At 39.3% G+C, this 22,499-nt stretch overlaps 1 long non-coding RNA gene across 1 annotated transcript in view; it reads left to right on the forward strand.

Moving 5' to 3' along the window:
- Positions 1 to 15,981, forward strand: part of LOC135435138 (uncharacterized) — a 154,915-nt gene extending 138,934 nt beyond the window's left edge. Inside the window, exon 3 of the long non-coding RNA XR_010437341.1 lies at positions 15,820 to 15,981. This is a non-coding gene — a long non-coding RNA (uncharacterized LOC135435138). The remainder of the gene's footprint in view (positions 1 to 15,819) is intronic.
- The last annotated feature ends 6,518 nt before the right edge of the window (positions 15,982 to 22,499 follow it).

Raw genomic sequence — 22,499 nt, forward strand, 5'->3', positions numbered from 1 at the left:
ACTCGGCATTAACTATTTTCCCTGTGCTTCTTAGATACGGGCAAAGCACTATGAGCATTTTGAAAAGGTTGGGTCTGCAAGGGTATTAAATCTTCGGTGTGCCGAAGATAGCACTTCTTTCTCGTTATTATTAGAACACTCTGACAATTCAGGTAATGTAATTACCGCTGGAATTGAAAAATTATGTATGTCTTTTACTTCTAGTTTTGTGTCAGTGTCTTTGCCAGATTCACTTTCTTCTTGTTCTTTAACTTCAGGCTGTTCAACTGTTTCGATTGTGAAACCTGTGTTTAGTATAGTTGGAATCGATATATCCAAATTATACTTTGCATTTATCGCAACTAAATTTATTCGAAATTTGGTTAAGACCTTTGAGACTTGTGACCAATGTTGATTGGTTATCTTCTCTGTGGTCATATATTAATGTTCGTGCTTCATTAAAATACTTTACTAATATATTTGCATGTTTGCTCAATGTACTTTGCTGTGTTTATCTCTTTTGCGTTAGACATTTATTTAATATGTCAAATTTTGATTTTATTTCTTTGATATGGCTGACAATTTCATTCCACTCTATTTGTGTTATTATTTTGTTTTGACAATATAATTTCATTCAAGCCTCCAATGGATTACGTCTCGCAAGACCTAGTATTGGGTGATTCTTTACTTTAGTTCTTACTTTAATTTCTGGGATTGTCATCAATACAATTGCTTTTTGTTTATGTGAGCAATGAAATAATGGTGAGAATTCCAGATTATACCCACTCATATATTGGTATTCTAATTCGTTCATATCTAAAGTATTTAAAAAAATTAACTGTCGAACTCTATTTGCAAAGTCTGGTTCATATACAGTGAAGCTTGTAATGAATCCCCATTTATTGTGTCTTACATTTTTATTTGAATTTTTTTTATTTTTTTTTTTTAAATATTTTCAAGATTGTCTGCTCTATTAAAGTATCTTCCTTTAAATAATAATATTGTGTTTTACATATATAGTGAGGAAAAATTGATCAATGCTTGTAATTGTTATTGTTTTGAAACTATATGTTCGTTTGATTAATTGCAAATATATATTTTCTTTAAATGTGTCTTGCATTAATTTCTTGATTTTTTCTTGCATTTTCCTACCTACGTTTTGTATAGCTTTACGGGCTACATTTCTAATCGAGCAGAAATGGTTCCGTTAAATTTTACAAAATTTATTTACATATAAAGTCCATCCAGCTGTGCGCCGGATGTGGCACGCTGATGCTCCCTCGAAGACGCAAGTGGCGGTGTGCCTCTCGCACTTGTCTCAATGGCACAGCCTGTTGCGCTGGCGGTACCGGTGCTGGTCTTCGCACAGGTTGTTGTTTGCCAGCTTTACTGCTGGTCTTCTTTAGTTGGCAAGTATACTTGCAATGTATGCTGTACAGTGGTCCCTCGCAGTCTGCCGGGCATCTTTGAGATCTGAGACGGTGGTGGTGGTGTTATTTATTGTTTCTTGGTTATGTTACTGATGGAGTGGTGAGTAGCGTCAATGGAGTTCTTTATTATCAGGTAAGATTTAAAAAAATCTAATTCTGCCTGTAACTTTTGGGATGTTGCCCAAGCAGCTGGTGGTGATTTTGTGTATAATAGCCACTTAATGTGGGCTATTCTTTTATTTATTTTAGTTGTTGTCCCTTTGACGCACTCTACTCACGCAGTAATTTATAGTTTTCCGGTCCACGATCCTCGGCATTGCCTCCAGGCAGGGATTTATTTATCCTCTTCTTCTACTGTTGTTTTACTGATCCAGGCAGTGATTTATTTATTCTCTTGTCTTTTTGTTCTACTGCCTCCAGGCAGGGAATCGTGACCATGTAACGGTCGCCATGAAATAAGGAAATATTCCACTTATATAGAATTGTAAGTGTTCCACTTATAAATGTTTCAAACTGATAGATAAAAGCACGTCAGTGCTGGTTTGCATTGTTCATAAGAATGCATTTATTCATTCATGGATACATGTATATACTTATGCTGTTGTCGGTTAACAGCTACAAAGAGAAAGAGAGAGAGAGAAAGAGAGAGCGGGTGTAGTCATACATAAGTGCGCTCACTCTCGGAGCGGCTAAAGTGCAAGATTAGCGGTTATCCGTCGGTCAACGGTCTCACGCTGTCTTGGCCTGCTCAAGTGGCATCATGTTACTTATTTGCGAAGCACTGTATGTATGTATATGCATGTGTATGTGCATACATATATACGATCATGTTTATGTTATCCGCTTGACTGTATATATTTATATTTGTTTAGACTTGCAACAGAGTGTTACAAGTTGAGTTGTGTATTTATGTATATGAGTGCATGAATATACTACAAAGGGAAGCGAACCTCTCAATCGGACCGCACAAATCCAAATGTTGCTTCAAGGCTTAAGTATTATATTATTTTATATAATTTAAACAAACGTTGGTAGCTTTAAAAGGCAGATTTAGCGATTTCGTGCTGATGGCTTTGTTATTATTCAACAACTGAACTTCATAAGCCTAAATTAAGCTAAGGCGGCGAAGCGAGGCGAATTCGTTTCCAGAGCGACTGATAAATCTTTATTGCGCTCCCTAACTTAGACTAGACTTCAAGTTTCAAATTCATTTTTTATATCAATGCGCGGATCTGTGCCAACACCGGCCACCATGAGCGCTTGGGGGCTTCCTTCAACGGATAGCCGAGCCAACTTGTGGAGCGGCCTTTTTCTGCCACACTGCCGATCAGTCACTGCTGGGACGCTTGGCAGACGATGGTGCCACTTCCTCCGTACTAGGAGTCCGAGCACATACTCCTTTGACCATCGACACCAAAACTGTTGCTAAAGCAACGAGACAGCTCGCCATCGATTCAAGCAGGTGAGACCCTGCTGGTCTGGGGTCCCCTCTATTGGCAGAGCCCTCAATGGGCCTCCCACCTGTAGGTGGCCTGGCGTCAGAGCCTCGCCATCGCTCTCAGGGGCCTGGAATTGAGTACGTCTTCCACTGCGACAAGAGTCGTCTGCAGCTCTTCAGCTGTTAGTAACAGGCTGCCTACCGTTCGTAGGAATAGGTGGTTGCAGACTTCACACCTGCCTTCCACAGACACCCGAAGTGCGGAGCTCTTGGCGGTATGAACGCAAATTCGCATCCGCATTCTATTGCGAATACGCGAATTGCGTCCGCCTCTTCCTCGATTCGAGCTCGCATCTCCTGAAACTGGCGACTTGCTTCGACGAAGCTCGTCGCGTTGTCGCAATGGGCGGTCTGCGGCACCCCTCGACGGCCGACAAACCTTTGAAAAGCTATTAAAAATGTGTTAGTGGATAAGACAGATACTAGTTCTAAGTGAACCGTTTTGGAGGCGAAGTAATTAAATAATGCTTTGTACGACTTATACGTAGGTTTTCCACGCACTCGAAAGGTCATTCTAATTGGGTCCCAAAAATCGACTCCACAGATAGAAAATGGGCGGAGCACTCGGCGTCGGTCTGCTGGTAAATTACTTATAATTTGTGTTAGCAGGCGATGCTTGCATTTAAAGCAACAGATATATGATGTCACTGTCTGACGGCAGACCTCTTAAGCGTTGATTAGCCAAAGTCGCTCACGAAGAAGACTCACCAGTGCTCTTGGGCCCGCATGACAATTCGTCAAACGCAGGTATCTAAGAACGCTTCTAGCGAATCGCGAACTTTTTTTTTAAGTAGCGGATACTTGGTATTATATTAAATAGGAGTATTTGCAAATCGTCCCCCTACTCGCAACAACGCTGCAGTCTATCACCCACGCGTGTGCCTTTCGAAGTCTATCTATTTCATTTTTAAATTTAACTCACTGGATGAATTCAACTATTTTCTCGAAAGCTTCTTTCCTTTCGAGCGCCATAGGGATACTCTCAAATTGTACTTCTCGATTTTTACATTTTAGAATAAAGCGGAACACATAAGCAAGTACTTTCAGCAGCAGCATGCGATGAGAAACTATCGATAGTTTCCAAGATATCTGGTCGGTCTACCATTGTTGCTAGTCCAACAGCTGTTTTGCGTATTTATAGGGTACGCATCTTATCTGTCATCAGATGCTGCTTAACCGGCAAGGATTCTCTTGGTTCCTTCAAAAATAAAGGCCTATCGAACCACATCGACGCAAGTTAGTCGTCAACATCGCAGCCTCTTGAAACGATATCTGCTGGGTTTTGCTTTGTAGTTACATGGCGCCATTCCGCTTTCTCTGTCAATTCTTGGATTTCAGCCACTCGATTCGACACAAATGTTGCCAAAGACGAAGGATGTGACCGAACCAAAGAACCGTCCGTTCAATCGGTAATCTTATGAGATTTCTGACTCGATGACAAAGATCTGCGACAAGGTGAGCCGCGCACAACTCAAGTCGGAGAAGAGTCTTCGTCTTGAGGGGGGCTACTTTAGATTTGGATGTCAACAATGAAATACGATAACCTTCTGCAGTATGGCTAGGGATATATACGCATGCGCCAAACGCTCTTATTGAGACGTCGGCGAAACTATGTATCTCGATCGGTGAAGTTGGCTCTGTAAACACGTATCGTCGTATCTTTATTCGTTGCAACTGAATCAAAGTAGATTTCAATTTTGCCACGAGTTATCCGAACTCTAAGGGACAGGTTAATCCCAGTCTAACTTCTGAAGCCAAAGCTCTTGGAGTAGGAGTTTTGCCTTAATTATCAGATGGCTTAATAGGGCGAGCGGGTCAAATAGCAGCGAAGTCACCGAGAGAATGTTCCGTTTTGTCGATCTAAGACCCATGACCCATGGTTGTTTCAGACTCTAAAATCGTTATCCGCTTGGCTGCTGGAAATCTCGATCTGCTTCATGCACCATGACCTGCCTATACATCTTTTTGATGTCAGCTGTCAATGCATATTTGTGGAGTCTTAATCGAAGCAGAGTCGAATAAAGCTCCTCTTGAATTGTCGGTCAAACCATTAGAAGGTCATTCAACGCATTTTGAGACGATTTCCGACAGGACGCGTCGAAAACAACGCGTGACTTCGTCGATGTGCTTTGATGCGGAATGAAATAGTGTGTAGTACTTGGAATCTGATCATCTATTTCAGACATGTGACCCCACGTTAAATATTTCTCCATTATTTCGAAGTACATACCCTTTAGTTCGGGATCTCGAGACAAGCGTCTTTCAAGCGACACAAAAACGCCACTTAGCAACCTCGAAGGAGTTACAAAGCTGATTGGGATCTGATTCAAATGTCAGCCTTTCTTTTAATTGACAATATTTCCAAATTATCTAGAACGTGGCTCTCACATAACTGATGTTCAGCTATTCGGACTTTTATGGTTGAACGCAACTCTTTCAATGACCAAAATTCTGCAACGTTTTGTCTATCGAGACTTAGGACTCTTCTTGACAACTTTTATTAACAGCGTGTAACGGCCTAGGACAATCCAGCCAGCAAGTGTAATTTGCAGAATTGGATAATTCGGACCTTGTATAATCTAACCGACAGAGAGAAGCTCGATGAGCATGTCGATCTTCTGTGCCTTGTGAAAATATGGTTCAGCCAATTGCAGGTTCTCAGGGATTTTCCAACCTCTAACATTGACCGTATGGTCAGGCTGATATCTCGAAATGGTCTTCAATCCACAAATCTAACGAGAACTCACTGCAATTGACTCCCGACTTCACCACTGTATGAATCTTCTGTCTTACTTAAGTATTGCATTGAGCAATCCCAAGTAAGCTGATACTAGGCTCTTCTCTACGCAGCTGCAATTGTTGTGCTAGCTCGTCTGTTACAAAATTAATTTGTGAATCAGAATCGAGTAAAGCTCTAGCCAAAACGAACTCGCCACTTCTCGTTTTAACGCTAACGACTGCGGTAAAGAGGATTTCACTATCAGACACATTCGCATGCATAGCAAGTCGATGGTTGGTTTTGTGCGGAGTCAAGGGGTGGTGGTAACGCTCGAGTGTTAGAAACAGCAGAGTATCTATGCAACAGTGTTTTATGAGAGCGACTGCATACTCTGCGCTTGTTTGCCGTACATCTGGCAACAGTGTGCCCCTTCCGAAGGCAATTTATACATAGCGGAGCCGCCTTAGCGAAATCAAACCGCTGCTGCAATTCAATATCGAATGGCCTTCGGAAACGCAATATTAACATTTGGGGGTCACTTGATCGATTCTTACACTAGCCACAGAACACGAAAACAGTCCTCGATTATTGTGTTTGAAAACAGCCTTTGACTCTGGCCATCGGACGAAGCTTTCGGTGATTCTCCAGCAGAAAGGTGTTGATACCTACGATTCAAGGCTGTTTCACAATCACTCCATAATGGAATGATTGCATAATCGAGTTGATCCTCCCATTTTCGTCTAGTCATTGGGTCAACTTAGTTCATAACGAGGTGATTGAGAATCGCGTTAGATATCTTTTTCATCACCTATTGACAGGAGCGAGCCATAGATGGCGGAGACAGTGTCAATCATTGATCTCAATGATGCCACGGAAGGTTCGGTTATTTTTAGCAGGCTAAAGAGAGCCGATATATTTTCATTAAATATTAGACATTCATTGTCGTATACTCTCTTTCGGCTGTCTAATGCTTTCAAATAACTGTCCTCGGTGACTTGAAACGCTCTAACAGTGCCTAGAGCTTCACCAGAGAGACATGAGATCCGATGATTGAATTTCTCTATGCTCGGGATCGTTATGAACAAGAGTTTAATCTCTGAGTATTTTCCACTAAAGCGCTAGATGCGGAAGACGTGTGCGTGGAACCGCAACGGGCATGCCTGCAAGCGCTGCAGGACTTAATGTTTTGACAACGGACCTTAGACGAGCTTTTGTCGTTATACAGAATTCTTCGAACTCGGCACGATACTCATCATCTGTGTCAAAAGTTCCTTCTCGAGTCTGATACCTTAACGCTGTATCTCTATGTGAGGCTAGCATTTCTTATTACATTCTAACTACATTCTGTAGATTCTAGGTTTAATTTACCATTTATTATTTGATCATTCAAACGCATTAAACGAAAATATTGCGTTTCTTTTTTGAATTATCAGAACTTTCCTTAGTAGCCATATTGGACTCTAAATTCGATTAAATAATTATTAATTTTAATTAAAATCGAGTTTGACAAACGAATTTAAAAAAGTGATATGCCTGATCAATAAAGCGTAGGGGAGCGAGCGTTTCTTGACCGGAATGCGTATAACAGCAATTGCAGAGCCACCGCTTTGCACAAAACGGATCGAAAATAAACGGGCTGCAGCTGGCTTGTTATGCACGTTTGTATGTATGCGTGTACTGCACTTATATACAAGCACTTGGTATCCGACAAATATATAATTTAAAATGGTTGAGAGTGATGGCAAGAAGGGGCAAACCTCAAAGACTAAGCGAAATGAAATTTTAATGACAATTAATTTTTGACACTAATTGGCATTCGCTCAAAAGCACTAAATCGAACAAATAATAAATTATAAGTTTGAATCTCCAAAGCGGTTAGTAAGTGCATGAAAATTTTAATTATGCTCAACTACTTCACATATGTGCCAATAATTAAAAGCGTTGGCTTTATTAGCGCAACCAAGCCAATAGAGTTATTCTTTCAATTTTTAGCACAGTACCTGCTGTTCCGGTCGTTCCACTTTGGAAGCTACGTTCCTTGGCATCTCCTGATGGCAGCAGGACAGGTAATTATTACTGATCTCGGGTGACGCGATTTAATTTGAATTGTTAATTTTAATTAACTCGCGAGCCACAGCTAGTTGCACTTTACCACTTGAGTTTATTTATTTATCAAATTGTCTTTTATATGTAGATATTATTTTATATAATTAAAACGAACTTTGTGGTGGCCTTAAAGACAGATTATGCGTTAGGTGCTTATCGCTTTGATATAATTCGACAACTAACTTCTTAAGCCTAAATTAAGCTAAGGCGCTGAAGCGAGGCGTTCTCGCTCCGCCCTAAACTTAACTTACACCAGACCTTAAGATTTAGATTCATTTTCTGAAGCAATGCGCGGATCTGCGCCACCACTTTTAATATACTTATATAATATTTAATATATTTTAAAAATAAATGAACATACATAAATGTACACCATATTTATTTTAAATTTCTTCAATACTCATTTAAAAAGTATTAACATATTTTGACGCCACACAATAATACTATTTGGAACACATATAGTACATATATATATTGAAAAATATAAACGGCCGTTGGTTTTATTTGGATAATTATTGTCCGTTCTGTACGGATCCGATTCAAGAATTGAACTCTTTAATCTTCCTATTTTGGTTTTGTTCGGTGTCGATATCGATACTTCAAACATATTGCACTGAGTTGCTTATTATCTTATCATATAATATGGTGACATTGATTACATTCCAATTCATTGATTGTCGATCTTACATTCGGCTAACCTGACTACAGATCGCCCACGATCTTACAATTTTGGATGTACAACACATTTCACTTATTTATATGATCTTAGGTTACCTATATGTGTAGGTTAACGACGTACAGCTATAGTGTCGGATACACACTTAACCCATGGCTTGAACCTAGCTAGCTCTAATATACTACAGTATGGCATCTGAGTCAATTGGCAATCTTTAATATCTACCACTTCGTAACGGTCGTTGTCAAAGGTGCTATTTATCTTATATGGGCCACGATATTTTGGTACGAACTTTTTATTAACTCCTATTCTAGTGTCAACATTACGAATGGATATGTTATCACCTATTAGATACGTTAACTGGGCTTTATGTTTCTTGGCATATATTTTCTCATTTCTTAACTGTGAGCATAAAATATTTTCAATAGCTTTTTTCGCTCCGCCTTAAGATTTCTCTCCTCTATGTTTAATTTATCCTCTAAATATTCAGTTAATTCGTCAACTATTGGTCCTTTTTGGATCACTCCATTTTTTGGCGTGCTCGACTTTGTTCATCAATTTATACCAATCTGCCTGCTGAACGGGCTCCGAGAGTTTACCTAACATGGGGGTGAGAACACGGTTAACTCTTTAAACTTGGCCATTAGCCTGTGTTGCTCTAGTAGCAACTTTAATGTGTTTAATACCTCGATCTTGCAAGAAATCTGCAAACTCTAGCGTTGTAAAGCATGTGCCTCGATCCGAGATGACTCTTACAGGCCTACCGTACAACTCGAAGTATTTACTCAAGGCATCTTTGACTTCACGAGTACTGGTACTATTTACTGGAAATAATTTCACAAATTTTTTAAAGGCATCTACAATTACTAATTCATTTTTCTTCATGCCTCCAATCTTTAGACTAATAGATTTTCTGCTTAAAGTCTGTACTAACGAATTACAATCAGTAATCATTTTAAATGGCCTATGCTCTTAAACGCCGCAATGCGTAAATTATGGCTAAAGTATCTAATTCAAAGCTATGATAGCAAGATGCTACTTCTGTTTTTTTACCCGATTAAAAGGAATTGGGATGCATTTTTCCGTCATCTTGTCTTACTAACAGTACTGCTCCATATCCGTGTGAGCTTAATTCCGTATGCAACTCAGTTTCTCTGTTGAGACTAAAGATGGCTAAGACCGGAGGGTTCGCTAGTGCTTTTTTGAGCGTTTGAAATACTTCTAGCTGTTCTTTGTCTAGGGGAAAAGGACCACCCGCTTTTAGTAATACGAGCAATGTTTTTGCTATTTTCGAATGGCAACACAAAGCGTCTTAAATATGAAAAAAAATCCCTATGCACGAATGTAGTGCTTTTATGTTTTGTGGAACTGGATAGTTTTTTAAAGCTTCTATATGATAGTCACTTGGTACTATGCCCTTTTGTTTCACCTTATACCCCTAAAACGCAATATCTCGTCTGAAAAATATGCATTTCTTCATATTTATCTATAAATTATATTCACTCTTACGGGCTTCTTTAAGATCTTTATGTGCCCCTCTGTGTTTGTTGCCACCAATTTATCATCCATAAACTATGATGCTCTTATTTCTAATGAGGCCCCTAAGACAATTGGAAATGAATTTCTGAAATATGGCTGATCCATTTTTCAGCCCGAAAGGCATTCTTAAATACTCCACGAATGCTTACGAAAGCAGTATACGGGATTGATTTTTCCTCAACTCCAATCTGGTGATACCCACTTTAAAATCTATAACGGAGAAACAACATTTATTCTCTAAATATTTCAGATAGTCCTCAATGAGAGGCAACGGGAAATTGTACTTGATAATTCGCTCGTTCAAACCGCGATAATCGACACACATTCGGAGATCTCCTGACTTCTTTTTTACCAGATCCAAAGGGGAAGCATACGGAGATTCACTAGGTCGTATGACCTTTTTATTTAAAAGGTCCTCTTTAATTTCTGCCACTTTGTCTCTCTCATAATAAGACAAGCGTCGCGGATTGCAGTAGAATGGTAAGGTTCCGTTGCTCTAATAGTCATGTTATATTAAGGGGGCACTGTAAACTCACATTCTCGATACAGATAATGAGTTCTAAATAGTTCCTGTCATTTTTCTGCCAAAGATTTGCCAAACTCTTTACCCACGTTAATGGTATCATTCTCTTCGATTTCAATACTAGCGCAAAAGTCACTAAAATCATCTTGTTCTTTAAAGTGTTGACGACTACTATTAATTGGGTTGCCTACATCTCCCTTAAGTGTTTGGTGACTTAAGTTACTACTTATTTTTTGATTACTTAATGTAGGATTGCTAACATTTTTATACGAACAAAGATGCACAAATCGAGTAAACTGTTTCATTCTTTATTGAGTTAAGGGGTAGGTGATTTTTAGCATTAATACTTTTCTTATGAACTAATTTTACTTCAATTATTTCTAAGGCATCGCTTCCCAATAATACAGGTAGAGGTAATATATTATCATCTACAATATATAGTGAAATAATATAAGTTTTCATGAGAAAGTCAATTCGGCAATTCAACTTTCCCCATGTTGTATTGACTGACTTCAGATTTTTTCATCTCACCCGTACCCTCGTTGCCTTGCACTGCTGCAATTGTATTGCGCTTAGGACACCGCGCATACTGATGATCCATACTCCAGCACTTAAAGCACGTCCCATCTGACCTCTTTGGTTGGCTGTACTCCTTCATTTTATGACCAAAACCACGGCAATTATAGCAAAGTATCTCGCTTGTTTTTTGCTGTTGACTTGCTGCCTTGCTTCCCGTTGCTCGACCACTTGACATTTCGCTGCTATGACTAGGTACATAAGCTGATGCTTTTCAAAATATCTTATATCTGCTTGCGCTGCTATGCTGCACATTGCAACATAGTACTGCAATGCGCTTTCGCCTCTTCCGATCTTACGCGCCTCCAACTGCTTGCCTATATCCCAAATTGTCACTCTTTGCTCGAACAATTTCAGAAGTTCGCAACGCACGTCCATCCAGGTCAATGAAGCTATATGGTGTATGTAAGCCTTAACGGAACCAGTTAGCAATTTTTTCGCTAATATCCACCTCTTAACATCTGGTATGTCGCACAGGGTCATTACATCTTCAAAGTCGCGCACCCATTGGACGATCGAGCCATCATCGCCAGAAAAGCTGCGCACTAGAGTTTCGATGTGACTGACATCAAGGACTGCAAATCAGCCACCTCTTTTTCAATTTTTGATATAGATAGCTGCAACTCGGCTATACGTATTCTGCTTTCCAATAATTTCGTTATCTCTTGCAATTGCTGAATTTCGTGACCTTCTGATATTTGGAGCGCGCTATGTGGTGAAATACTTTCATCCGTCAAGGTTGTGCGTACGTTTTTCGAAATTGCATCACTATGGCTGTCTCTTTATTTCTCACGTACGCTTGCCTCGAATACCTTTGGCGCCATGTTTCCCCGAATTTGAGCGTCTCCTGCATAGTCGCTCCCTAACGTTTTGTTATCTTCCTCAAACAGATCCAGCATTGATGTTACATTGTTACATTGATTACATCTTGTCTGAGGAACGTTTTGTGCTAAACATTTTTAGATTACCTTTCCACAAGAACATGCCCAGTGGTTAATTAAAATCTACCCATCTTGATCTCCACTTCTATTTAAAAATATGTTTTAAATGCATCGAATATAGAACCAAGTGTTGGAATCAACGATTTCCGCCAATGTTAGTCTTGCGGTGAGAATCGAAAAGCTGAAAATAAACTTTCGTTTATTAAACTTTATAATTATGCAACGTATCAAATAAATTCTCACAAAGATCTTTGAAAAATTGTTTGAAGCCGGTACAACCGTTTTTCGCTAGTCAACCACTGTTGTGGGTGGAATTACCCAAACGCACGTATTCATTAACTTCTTATGTAGAGCTTTGAATCTTTGAATCGCATTTCTACCGAGGAATCTTGGATTGTGCGAAAAGTGTAAAATACGTCTCAAATGATTTTCCATACAAATCCTTGGAAATGAATTTGAGCGCGAAACGTCACCCGCCAAATCTTTGGCCCCCACCAAGGAGGAATGCATTTTCTAAATAGTGTGAAACATGGTTCAAATAAATTTGAGCAAGATCTTTCAAAATTAGTTTGAGGCCGGTCGGATTGTAAACAAAAAAGATTCATACAAACGATTTTCGCGATTTTTCCACACATTCGGGTGGAAATATTCGAAACCATGTCTTAACGTGCACCTTCATCACATAAGGTAACTACAGTGAAAAATTCCGCTTTCTAGCTTTTACGGTTACAGCCTACTGTACGTTGATCACCAATCACTTAGTCAGTGAGTCAATCTGTCAGTTAGGACAAACAGTTTTATATATAGAGATTTATTTATATAAGTTACATAATAGTAACTATACACCCTTCCCTTAGTCATTCGCTTGGTAGAGATCAGAAGGCACTGATCGATTCCAGCGCAACATAAAATAAAACATATATCAAATAAAAGAGATTTATTTATGTGGGTATATTGTTCCACATTGGTGTAAAAATATATATTTTTTCGTGTTGTTTCTGGCGGCATTCGGCCACAGATTCTGGCAATGTTTTTTCGTTTGGTACCTGTTGGCTTGTATGAGTTTGTAAAAAAATATTTTCTACAATGAAAAAGTAATTTAGTCAATATTATTTTATTGTAATTATCATAAGTATGTGACCAATTATACGCACCGGATGAAAAGAAATATGTCCGGTTAAATTTCTTAATGGAAGGAAGAATAATGTCCATCCCGTTCGAATAGGTGCCATCTGAAAATCGAAAATTAAAGGGTGGTGACGGGTAAATAAATTATTAGCAACACCGGATGGACGAGTGCGGTATGGAACAATGACGAAGCCACCGGTTGACGTCCGCTTTTGTTTAAGTAAGTTTAAGTTGTTTCGTTACCAAAACTTGCGTTTCGTGGAGGTCTTATACTATGCGACCGCCACGATTGCGGCCTCGCAGTCGGTTGACAAGGGCAGCACTTTTTTATTGTCTTATATTGATTAGTACCCAATTTGGTGGCACACTATATACTTACATACTTACTTACTCGCATCACCCTCTATGCGATGTTTTTGCCCTGGCTGTGACCATAGACTTGACAACTAGAGTAAAAGAATGGGGCCATGCTCAGACAGCAGTAAGAAATGCATATGATTTATATGGTAGAAAGACATCGCTGTTTTTTATCTCGCTTTCACTAAAGGAAACTATTTACCTTACCCTCAGTGCTCTCTCATTATGTCTAGGGATCGTTACATTCATGTGTGTCCGCACAAGCAAAAATGAGCACAATTTAAATTTTTTCTCAAATTTCGGGGGCATTTCTTCCCTTTTAAATGGACGAGCAATATGAAATATTGAAAGGGTTTGCCATATCGATGCGAAACTCTTGCACTTCTTCTTATGTGCGCACGTGTTACACACACACACACATTCATGCGCGTCTGCTTTGAATTCTATCAACAACATTGCAATTGCGATTGTATTGTTTTCTGTGCGGCTATTTGAATTCGTTTTTTCTCATTGAGACTTAATTGTTGGTGTGGCTATTGAGTAGAGGCGGCGGAAAGTAGCACCATCAGTTACGAGTTTGAACCCTACCCAAGAAACTATTATTTTTTTTTTGGCTGGTGTGGCTGTTGCGTAGAGGCGGCAGCAAGTAATGCGGTCAGTTGCGAGCTCGAACCCTGCCAAAGAAACTTATTTTTAAATATTGTCCGTCCATGTCCGTCTGTCTGTCCGTCCGTCTGTCTGTGCGTCCGTCCGTCCGTCCGTCTGTCTGTCCGTCCATCCGTCCGTATGGATAAACGCAAGGGTCTCAGAACATATAAGAGCTAGGGACTTGAAATTTAAGCTGTAGGACCTCCTAATGCCCGCGCAGATCGAGTTTTTTTTTCCGATATTCGGTAACTTGCTCCGTTTATAAGTAATCGATAAAAACAGATATCGAAATCCTGTTTTTTTAGCAATTTTGGTAACTAATATGAGCTAGAGTCACCAAACTTGACATGTAGCTTCCAGAATAGTATATATATATCAAGTATCTTTCATTTTATACCTATCGCCACCTGTCCGCTGCCCCCATACAGCTAAAAATCAAGTTAATAATCCAACCTGTATTGCTTACCAGTGTAAGCCAAAAACTATATGCAACTGAGTTTTTGAGAATACACAAATATATGATGTACTGTCGAAAATTTCATTAAGATTGGTTAAGAAACACAAAAGTTATGTGCGCACGTGTTAGCAGCAGCTAACGCAAATTCCAAGAATTTCTGTATACATGTACACACACACACATTCATGCGCGTCTGCTTTGAATTCTATCAACAGCATTGCAATTGCGATTGTATTGTTTTCTGTACTGCTATTTAAATTGATTTGTTTTCTCACTGAGACGCAATTGTTGGTGTGGCTGTTGAGCAGAGGTTTCGGCATGAAGTGCAGTTTGTAGTGGGTTCGAACCCTACCGAGGAAACTATTTTTTTTTTTTTTTTTTTTGGCTTGTTTGGCTGTTGAGTAGAAGCGGTATCAATTAATGCGGTCAGTTGCGAGCTCGAACCCTGCCAAGGGAACTTTTCTTTTATTTTTATTCATTTATCTTTAATACTACTTAAGCAAACGAGCGCGTAGCACGATCTGCATTCCGTGTTGGAATAAGAGGGTTCAGGGTATCCCCCAGTCGGGAGCTCCCGACTAGAACCCTATACTTGTTTAAGTTTCATAGTTCATAGTCGTCTGATATTGATACAAGTTTTTTTTTATATGTAGGGAGCATAATAAAACTAGTAAGTATTAGGAGAAACACTTTGGCATACAAGAGCTTGTATGCCTAAATTGAAAAAAAAAACATTTGATTTAGTTATCCTAGTCATTTGTTCATGAATTTACACCATTAATTTGTTCGACGCCTATTTAATATAAAATATTTGAAGATTCTTTAGAAGTATAAAATGAAGCGTACCTACTTGAAGGCTGTTTAATTGTGTCTTCTTAAACTTATCGATCGTTATATTTGCGATTTTATAACAAGAAAAACTTTGAAATTATTAAGAACTAGAAAGTACGGATAGTTTCCGTACCCCGAAGATTGGGTACCCTTGTAGACATTTGCCTTAAGGCTTAAAGGTATGTGAGGATAGAAAAGCTCGTATATGCTGACTGTATTGAAAGTATTTTAGAAAACCGAATATTTTTCCATACAAAAATGATTGTCTCAGAAATTCTGTACAGCTACCGCGTTTTGTCCAATGCATAGTGCCAATTAAATTCCTGCCGTTTTATGCTGTTAGTGTTGTTATTAACAGAGTACCAATCAAAATATTTAAAGCGATATTTTTATTTCTTTATATTACTAAAGGCTATCATTGACTCACCTGACAAGCAGTTGACACTAAACGAAATATATAATTGGTTCCAAAACACATTTTGTTACTTCCGGAGAAATGCAGCAACTTGGAAGGTAATTTCTACAGAATAAATGTAAAAATATATATATTTATATATAAATAATATTTATAAGTATAATGTTTTAATTTTCAACTTAATATATGTTATACATGACAGCTGCCAACGAATTTCCAAATATTTAAGTTTCAGTAACGAACTATAAACATCTTAGCAATTAGTTATTAAGTAACCAGACAATCGTAATTGAAGAAACAATCAAAATAAACACAATTTCATAAATAACTAGATGCAGTAATGAGAGTGGGCTTACGGTCGATTTAAATAAAATATAAAAATGCTAGCTGAACACATGATCCCTATAAAAACAGACTCTTACTTAAGTAAAACTAGGTAAATGAAAGCTTGAAAAATTTTTATTGCAAAAAAGCCGACAGCAAATATGTTAAATTCGCCCCGTTTCGCCCTTAAAAGAACCCTCGCAGTAGGCCATTGCTGCTAGTGGTTATCGCTCGTGTGGCGATTATCGTAAAGTCAATACGGTCACTGTTGAGTTTCCAATCTTTTTAACAACTGTTTTGAAACTAGATGCAAGAATTAAAGCATTTAAAGAAATTGCCTTTTCACAAAACACGTTTAATTGCGTTTATTAATCGAAAGATATATATTCGTTTATAAAGTTATTTGGCTGTGTTTCAGCACAATTTCTTTGCTTCGCCTAGATAAACAACGAAAAAGGGTGAGATAAAAAAGAATATGCATTTTATAGCAGCAGCGACAAGTGCAAGAGAGACTTGCCAACCTTGTTCACAACAAACAGCTTTTTCGCTAAGCTACGTGTACGAAACTAAACCCTGTACCCATTAAAATGAAGCATTTTAGACCCCATAAAGTATATATATCCTTGATCAGCACCAATTGCCAGGTCGATCTAGCCATGTCCGTCTGTGTGTCCGTCCGTCTGTCCGAGGGCCTGTCCGTCTCTCCGAATGTATAAATGCAAGGATATCAGAACCTATAAGAGCTAGAGACTTAAAATTTGTAATGTAGGTCCTCCTAGTGCCCGCCTAGTACGAGTTTTCGATAATCAATAACTTCTCCCAATTTATCGATAAACATCGATATCGAAATCCTGTTTTATGAGAAAATCTCGTCAGTTATAAGAGCTAGAGTCACCAAACTTGACATGTAGCTTCCAGAATAGTATATATACATCAAGTATCTTTTATTTTTAAGCTATCGCCACCTGCCCATATATCTATCAATCAAGTAAATAAACCAATTTGTATTGCCCATCAATTTAAGCCACAATTTATTTTGAGAACATACAAATATTCTATAGCACAATAAGATCTACTGTTGAAAATTTCCACAAGATTTGTTGTTGTTATTACTGCCGAAGAAAACGAGCGCCTAGGCCGAGCTGCATTTGGTGTTGGTAGAAGAGGGTTCAGAGGATCCCCTAGTCGGGAACTCCTGTCTGGAGCCTCTTACTTGTTATGTTTGCATGAGTGTTTACTAATGCTAATGCGAGATATTCCATTCTTGCCAGGAATCAGATTTACTACCCTACCCAGCGGTCACCGCATGGGAGGCAGATTTTCATCTTTAACGAGCACCATGTCATGGACACACAACGCTTGTGCTAGAGTACTTCATTAAGCTTGCTGTTGCAGCAAAGTGATGTACTCTTCACGCTACCCAGTCCACAACACCTCTACCATTCATCCAAGCGTTTGTAGTTTTGTTTTGTTAAATCAGGTTCGATAATGGCTGTTAAGGGACTACCAAACGGTAGATGAGCAGGAGTCATGACATCTAGATCTGCTGGGTTCTCTGAAAGCGAGAGTTATGGGCGTGAGTTAACAACAGCTGTAATTTGGCAAACAAGGTGCGAAGCTCATCAAAATTAAGCATCGAACGGCCGACAGAGTGATAGAAATAGTTTCGCCGGTTTCACTGCCGCCTCCCATAGTTCACCAAAGTGCGGAGAACGAAGGGGAATGAATTTCCAGTCTATATCAGAGCTGCAGAACTGCTTCCATGCGAGGATCGTTAAGCATAAGACGTATAAAATATACCAGCTCGTTCTTCGCTCCAACGAAGTTTGTTACGTTGAATCGTTTTAGGGCACTCAAAAATGTATCAATCGATAGGTTCAGCTGAAAACGGTAACGTGGCATTTGATGGGCGGACTCATATGAATTTCCGACCTAAAGAAGAAAGGTCCGCAATAATCGATTCCAGTGCGTGGAGCAACATGTGTTTCTGTGCTTGCATCCAAGAGTTAAGTCCGCATAAAACCAGAGCTCCGATTGAACTAGTTCGTCGGGAGCTCAACTACTAAAAAGGAAGTCAGCTGGATTTCTGTCCGTCGAAACATATCGCCATTCCATACTGTCGCTTATTTTAATCCAGGATAGAACCACGGACGAATCGCAGCAGCAATAGAACTGGCTGTCGAAGATGCCTGTGCGGTTGACCTCATGAATCAGATTAGCCAACAGCTTCGTTCCACATAATTCCAGCTTTGGGACAGAAAATGTTTTTAACGGTGCAACTCGAGACCTGGAGCAAACGATTCCATTTGTGGCTAGAGGACTTCTCGCCACCACGTAGATTTAGGCTCCATAGGCCTCCATGAATTTCAACTTTAGCTTCTTCGAAAAGCACCACTCTAGGTAAGTTAAAATACCAACTGATCAGTCGCTGGATCCTATAAAAAGCCGAGGGCCTTTGTGACATCGCTCCCATCATTGAAGTTTAAATATTGTTCCCCATCTTGATCAGTTACTCCATCAAGCACTTCTTGCTGACTGGAACACCACTTTCGAAGCTTGAAAATGCCACGAGAAAAAAAAACCGGCTCTCTAACGTATATTCTCTCTGGCTCTAGAAATTAAGTTGGCTCCTGATATAAAATCGTCAACGTAAGACTCCTGCTTGATGGAATCCGATCCAATCGGAAATGCATTACATCAATGGCCAACTGGTACATTGCGCGCATGGTCTGAAATGATGCCATATGTCAAAGTATCCAATTTGAAGCTTTTAGTGACATGCTGAGGGCCCCCCAGCAACATGCACAAAGTCACTCCGACAAACCGATACATTTTGCAAATGTTAGCTGTCACATCAACAGGGAACGTGCGAAATCGGATCAGGATGTGAAACAATATGGTTGAATTATAGGTCCCGCCATCAGCATATCATTAAGATGTAATCTTCTTCTTTATTTTTAAAAACTCGTTCTCCATTTTCTATTAGTTTTTCGAGTCAGCGTCACTACGTGTTCTCTTCTTCGTCTTTTCTAGAGTGCCCAACTTCTATTTTTAAAATACATATACATATATGTCTTATAATATTATACTTACACTTTACAACACTGTTGACTTTTAAAAGTTTACATTAATGTTCACTGTTTACATTCGGCCTATCCTGACATTTGATCGACCCCGATCATTACATTATTCACAAACAAAGACCTACTGTTTTATCACACACAAGCATCCCCGACATAGGGCCAGCTGATTCAAGAACTCCTTTATGTGGCAACTGGGTGAGCTGACAATCATCAATTTCGGTGACCTCATAGCGGTCATTAGAAACCACTCGGTTTATTTTGTAAGGCCCGCGGTATTTGGGCGAAAACTTCTTGCAGGGTCCTACTGCGACGTCAACGTTACGTATCGCAACAAAATCTCCAACTTAGTATTTGGGAGGTGCCCTATGTCTTAAGGCATATTGGGCTTCATTACGTTCTTGTGATTTTCGTATATTTGCACATGCTTCATGTCGGCAGCTGAATTTATCTTCAAGGCATTCTGTCAGCTCGTCTACTAAAGGCCCACGCTGACCACAGCCGAATAGTAATATACACGGTGTTCTACCATACTGCACTGTACCGAATTATTAATGGCGAACTCAACTGGGCTTATCAATTTATACCAGTCAGATTGATTTAGTGGCTCAGATAATTTTCCCAACGTCGGAGTTAGGACTCGGTTTACACGTTCAACCTTACCATTAGTCCATTAGCCTGCGGAGCAGCAGTCGCTGCTTTAACATGCCGAATATTTCGGCTTTCAAGAAAACTAGCAAACTCCTGAGATGTAAAACCCGTGCCTCGATCAGATACAATGCGCCGGGGGCGGCTATAATATTCAAAGTATTTTTCCAATGAGGCATTCACTACTCTAGTACTAGTAGAATTAACCGGGTACAATTTGACAAATTTGGTAGATGCATCGATAATCATTAATAAATGCTTCTGTTTTGAAATAATGCTGGGCAATGGGCCTAAATGGTCAATATGAAGTGTATCAAACGGAACAGCCTTTTTTGGTATGCTTTGTAGTGATTTGTTGTTCTCGGGACGGAATGTAGTATACAGGTCAGTCAGTTTCTAATATATGACTCTATTTTGCTTTTTATTAAGGGGAACCAGTGTTTTCTTTTCAGATCATTGGCACACTTATCTGCAGAAAAATGACCCAACTTCTCATGGCAGATCCCTATCAACTTATTCTGCATACCTTCTGGTGCATTTAGACACCATTTTTTTCACCAGTTCTCTTATACTATATACCATCAACTAACTCAATATTGGCTACATAGCCATTTCTCACGCAATACATGTACATCCAAATCTCTCATTTGTTCAGTCTGTAACAATAAGTCGATATCTTCTGGTGTAGCTCCCACTAATCCAACCAGAGGTTCTATTGGGATTTTCTTACGGGCTATAATAATTACATTGTTCAACTCTACCAGGTCACACGGATTCCCCTCGGAATCATTCAACGACTTACTTTTCGATAGGACATAATACAGTAGAGCTGTATGGTAATGCTTTGTAGTGAATTGTTCTCGGAACTGAATGCAGGATACAGGGCAGGTAGTTTCGAATATATGTCTATATTTTGCCTTTCATTAAGGAAAACCAATATTTTCTTTTTATATCATTGGCACACTTATCTGCAGAAAGATGACCCATCATCTCATGGCAGTTCCTGATTAATTTATTCTGCATACGTTGTGGTGCATACAGACACAACTTTTCCTCAGCATTTCTCTTATAAACAAGACCATCAACTAACTCAAAATCGGCTACATAACCTTTCTCTAATTTCTCACACAATATACGTACATCCGAATCTCTCATTTGTTCACACTGTAATAATAAGTCGATATCTTGTGGTGTAGCTCCCACTATTCCAACCACAGTTTCTTTTGTGATTTCATTACGGTATTCAACTCTACCAGGTCACACGTAATTATGCAACGGCTTATATTTTGTTATGGCATAACACAGGCTCTCAGTCGGTTCTAGAAATTCACGTAGGTTATGGTTATTCTCCATTTGACGATCAGACGGGATTATACACGGGTTGATGGTTTCCTAAGTCTCATTTTTCAACAATTCAGTTTGTCTACTTAGAGCGTCTACGTGGGTCATATTCGAACCAGGTCGGTGGGTTATCGAAAAATTATAAGCTTCTAACTCCAATGACCATCGGGCGGTACGGGGGCTTATAGACTTTTTACTTAAGATTTGAACTAGGGAGTTGCAATCGGTAGCAATCAGAAAAGGGCGATGCTCTAGGTACACACGTAATCGACGTAAGGCATAGATTATGGCTAGGGTATCAAGTTCAAAGCTAAAGTAACGAGACTCGGAGGCCGTTGCCTTGCGGGAGTAGAAAAAAATATGATGTAATTTATTATCAGACTGTCGCTGCATCAATACCGCGCCAAAACCATGTGAGCTGGCATCGGTATGCAACTCAGTATCAAAGCTGGGATTAAATATGGATAGCAGGTCGGATCTCAGTGTGACAAACGAATCCCTCTCCTGCTCTGACATCGGAAAAGAGCCACTTCTCTTTAATAAATCAGTCAAGGGCTTCTCTAAACGCGAAAAGTTCGGAACAAACTTACGAAAATAGGAAAATAAACCTAAGCGCGAGTGCAACGCCCTACAATTACGTGGTTCTGGGTAATCCTTAATAACCTTAATATGTTCATCATTCGGTAAAATTCCGAAAGCACTAATTTTATATCCCAAATAGTCGATTCGTAGAAATCTGCTTTTTTAAAGTTAATTTCAAGGTTATACCCTACCAGACGATCTAACAATTCGTCTTAAATTTTATGGTGTTCCTTAGTGGTGTGAGTAGCCAAAATGATATCATCCATATACACCACAATTTGTCGGGCCATTACCATATCCTTTAACACATCGGAAATGAATCTTTGAAATACAGCTGGCCCATTTTTTAAAGCCAAAAGGCATCCTAAGATATTCAAACTGACCATCAGGAGTCACATATGAAGTGTACCTAATCGATTCCTCGTCCACCCTTTATGGTAAAACTCACTTTTTAAATCTATCGTAGAGAACACTGTCTTTCCTTCCAAGTATTCTAAACAATCCTCTATCAAAGGCAATTGAAAATTGTCTCGTTCGGTTTTCTTATTTAGCCCAACACATATCCTTATTTTTCCATTCTTTTTTTTACTAGCACAACAGCAGACGCATATGGTGAGCTACTAGGCAGGATTACTTTACTTGCCAGAAGCTCGTTTACGGTGTCGGTAACAATCCCTCTTTCGTAATATGATAGTCTGCGA

The sequence above is a fragment of the Drosophila montana genome, unplaced genomic scaffold, assembly GCF_035044405.1.
Source record: "Drosophila montana isolate Dmon_TW-CO22-7 unplaced genomic scaffold, ASM3504440v1 contig_3519_1, whole genome shotgun sequence".
Lineage (NCBI taxonomy): Eukaryota > Metazoa > Arthropoda > Insecta > Diptera > Drosophilidae > Drosophila > Drosophila montana.